Source organism: Solanum dulcamara, chromosome 2 (genome assembly GCF_947179165.1).
Source record: "Solanum dulcamara chromosome 2, daSolDulc1.2, whole genome shotgun sequence".
In the NCBI taxonomy this organism is placed as follows: Eukaryota; Viridiplantae; Streptophyta; class Magnoliopsida; order Solanales; family Solanaceae; genus Solanum; species Solanum dulcamara.
The window spans coordinates 29,025,488-29,029,887 of record NC_077238.1 but is presented as its reverse complement, the minus strand read 5'-3'; positions in this window follow the sequence as shown (position 1 = coordinate 29,029,887).

The window sequence follows — 4,400 nt, the reverse complement described above, 5'->3', positions numbered from 1 at the left end:
AGAACATATGACTCAATCCATATTTTCCATTATATTATCATATATATACCCAGACTAGGAGGCGGTGACGAGCATCATCACATACAACGTCATCGTATGCTTCACTTCATCATATACGGCATTTCATCCTCGTATACTTTATACATATATATAGCCGGCCTGGGACTCGGTGAACAAATAGTAAAACTAGGCACGACTGCTTTCCCAGCCCTCTTATGGGACTGGGAGGAAGATGGGTTACAGGGTGCTCGAGTAGAGTAGTGAGAAACTATATGCAACTAAGTCATCATTTGAGATTCAATGAAACAGTCAAGTGAATCATCACCTGAAGATCAGAGTAGTAATTGTCTTAAGTATCTCCTAAACATCGTTATGGAGCATATCAATTAGAGTTTCAAGAATCATAGATGTGTATATAGACAAGGTTAAATAGCTTATGTAAGTAGAGACATTTGTCGTTGTAGAGACTTTAGGAATAGGAGATGACACATTCAAGTATTATTCAGCAGATAGGAGACTCGAGGGTAGTTCAACTATTTTAAGAATTCTACTACCAAGTAGTAAATAAAAGTCACAAGTTATACCTGGAGCTTATAACTAGAACTACCTCCACCTCATATCATATGCTATTACATTTATACTTAAGACCTTCCAAAAGGAAGAACAAACAGTCTATACATATACTACTATTCATGATCTAGCAGCCTTAAAAGGCAATAACTCAACTATTACAGGCGTCTTAACATCACAAAGTGAATAAAGTTTATGAATTACACCTGGAGTTTCACGAGTGGAATTATCCCCACATTTCATATACAAACCATTCATAACTTATACCTAAGACATGCCAAAAGAAAAGAAGAATAGCTCTACATACCTGTTATGGGTTAGTCTTTGTCCTAGTCGCCTTGTCATCCCGTGAACCTAGGTAACATGAAATCAATACTAACATCAACCTATTTATACCTTTCAGTGTCTTACATTACTTAAGAGTATTCATAAACTCCATTCCCTCACTCGCCTTCTCGACTTGTTCCTTAACTAGTTAAGGCGAAAATTGGACAGCACCTCCCCTATAATGTGCCCTATCCGAATTCCCAATCATGTCCCTAATATCTACAGCCAACCAACAAATCATATAACCAGAAGCTCATATATATAGAAAACTTTGCAACATTATACATTACAACCTCCGAATGACTCGCTTGAAATTACGATATCCAAAATAGGGTTTCTAGTTTCTATTTTACGAAACCTTTAATCGTACGAAGCGTGGAATCGTGTGGCATAAACAGAAGTTACCACACCTATTTTAAAACACATTTATACCCTGAAAACACACCACACAACCAGCATCAGCCTCCAAACACACCACGCCTTACTTTGACTACAATTTAACTACGACGACTTCAATTTAGATTGTTTCTTTCGCTGAGCATCCCCATGATTTTTTTCATACTTACATCAGTATAAAAGTTACATAATACACTCCATAACAACCCCATAAAGTCCAAATTTAAATGGGAAACCTTACCTTACCCGAAATTGGCCAAAACTCATCAAAATTGCATCTCGGAAACTTCTTGATGTGCTGAATTGGGGCGGACTGTTTGTAACCTTTTTCTGCTGCCCCTAATTGGAATTTTAAGATATTAAACATATTTATACAACCGTGGTATACCTTAAATAATTAATTCATGGAACAAAATCGGGCCTTACCTCTTTTCTTGCTCAAACCCGTAGCCCTCCTTATTTGTTCTTCAAGTTTTTCCTTCAACTCTCTCTTGCTTGTTTCGAGTGTCACACTGAAGATATGGTTCCATAGACATCGTAAGATACATATATACATCTCCACATAGTTGAGGAATACTATAGATAATAAATTCACAGGGAAAAATTGGAGGACTTACCCTTTTTCTTCCTTAGTTGCCATAGGTCTCCTTGTTCATCTCTAAGAGTTTTTCTAAGTTCTTGGCTGATTTTTTTGGATAATGAACAAGTTAATAGTCATAATACATACATGTATATGGTGACACGTGGCCAGCCCCTATTGGGCCACTGATCCATGCTATGAAGGAGGGGATGCCACATGGCAGTGGGGCCTACCGCCCCCAAGCAGCTGCATCACCTACTTGACCCTAAGTAGGTGGGTCACCTGCTTGCTTGAGGTGCTGCCACATGTCGCTCCGCCATTGGATAACACGTGTCGTCTTTTCCCCTTCCTCGTGGGTTCATAATCTCGTCTTATTTTAGGTGCCCATGTAATCCATGCTACGTAAGTTTGGTATGTCCTTAAGAAACTCAAGTGTATAAGACTTCTAAATTAGTAGCTTACGTAGGTAAATCGAGTCCTACGACTCATTACTTGGCCTCCAATTCCTTCCGGATTCTTATGACTCTATTTCCAACCTTCTCTAGTATAGGGTATCACATTCTCCTTTCCTTGGAGTCGTCTGATAGTGTTGTAGCTTAACCGACCCACATGATAATGTCTAAAGAACTTAAGAGACATTCCGAGCTGGAGAGTGTGGGGTGTAACATCCTTCCCCCCTTTAGAACATTCATCCCCGAATGTTGAATAAAACTTCCCTTAAGACTTTATACAAAATGTAGGTAGATTCCTTTCTATTGCAATAACATACATTTTCATCCAAGTAATTAATATACGAGTTCCAGGAGTGGAGGTTACTTGTAGACATCAGGAATAGGTACGGATACCTGTGTTTCATGTCCTCTTCAGCTTCCCAAGTTATTTCTTCATAATTCTTATTCTGCCATAGCACCTTGACAAAAGCTACGCCCTTAGTACGCACCCTTTTTAATCTGTCGATCCAGGATGGCAATAAGTTGCCCCTCATAGGATAACTCCCTGTTCATAGACCTTCTCCCTGGGAAATATTCTGGGAGGGTCGTTTATATACTTGCGGAGTATTGATCTATGAAAACTTAATATATTGCTTCAAATCGGATAGTAGGTCCCACCCATAGGCAGCTTTATCCATTATAACCCATATAAACTTATACTTCCATAGAGTGTGAGGTCAGCTTGGACTATAACCTACCTTAATTGCCTTCCATTTCCAAGTCGGGATTCCCATCCCCTGTAACAAGCTATCAAGTCTCTGATGCTCCACTTTGTTTAAGCTATTATACAATTCCTCTTAATTCAACTTGTAACATCTTAGGTATGCTATCTTGCTCTTTTACTCATATCTTCACTACCAAACATTATGTTGTAATTCTCACACAAACGTGTGTAGGTACATAGAGAAATTCATAAAATGCCTTAGCATCGCTATACTAACGGCTTACCTCCTTTAGTCGAGGTCAGGGCTCCACTATGGCTTTTGTCCTTAATATCGATTATATCTTACTAGTTTTGCCTCGAACCATCCTACACTTTTCCTTAATTGATTCTAAATGTGGCCATCACACTGCTATTACCGACTTCTTTTTATCGAGTAATTCCTTGACCTTACTCTTAATATGCCAATGTTCATAGGCCGCACAACTATTTTTGTTCTATTTTGTTAAAGTGCGTTCCATTTTAGTTTTAATCTTTCCTGCTCTTGGCTTACTCTGCTCGACATGTGTCATTGTACTACCACGCACTTACAGTCTCTTTTTTTCATACTTGTTTTGTTTCCTTTTTCATTTCCCAAGAAGTCACCCATCCCAGTGCTACTCTCACCCAAGCACGCTTAACTTCGGAGTTTCAACAAAATCCGATGCATTGGTGAGGGTATGTGTCACGACCTAACCCCGTAGGCCGTGACTGGGGTCCGATCTGGACCCCCCATGTACCTAGCTATCAACTGTGGTCAAATTGAACAGTAAATAAAATAATATCACGTAACAAATCCCCACTGGGTGATAACATTTCTATAAACTTGTAGCCCTTTTCGTTTGTATCACAACATGACAGGGCACGCAAGCCGACAAGGTTGCCATAACATAATAACACATATCATATATCATGTAGACCAAGCTGAATCAAACTGACATACACAACACACATATATATGTCTGCAGACCTCTAAAAATATTAACGACAATATAGGGCAGGGCAGGGCCCCCACCGTACCCCTGAATAGACACAACAATTTTACACATTCATGGTCCGTATAAATAACTAGGCTTCGATACAATGGAGCCTCTTCCAGCTGAGCTGAATGGAATCCTAAGTTGATGGACTCACAAAATCTATACTTGTGCCTGCGGGCATGAAACGCAGCCCCTCGAAGAAAGGGGGTCAGTACGACATATGTATTGAGTATGTAAAACATAACATGATACAACTGGAAGCATATCTGAAGTAGAGAAGTAGGGGATAAAATATCAAATCAGAAACCGGTACTTGGAAAAGTAAAATCATGCATGCTCAAACTTTCAATATAGCC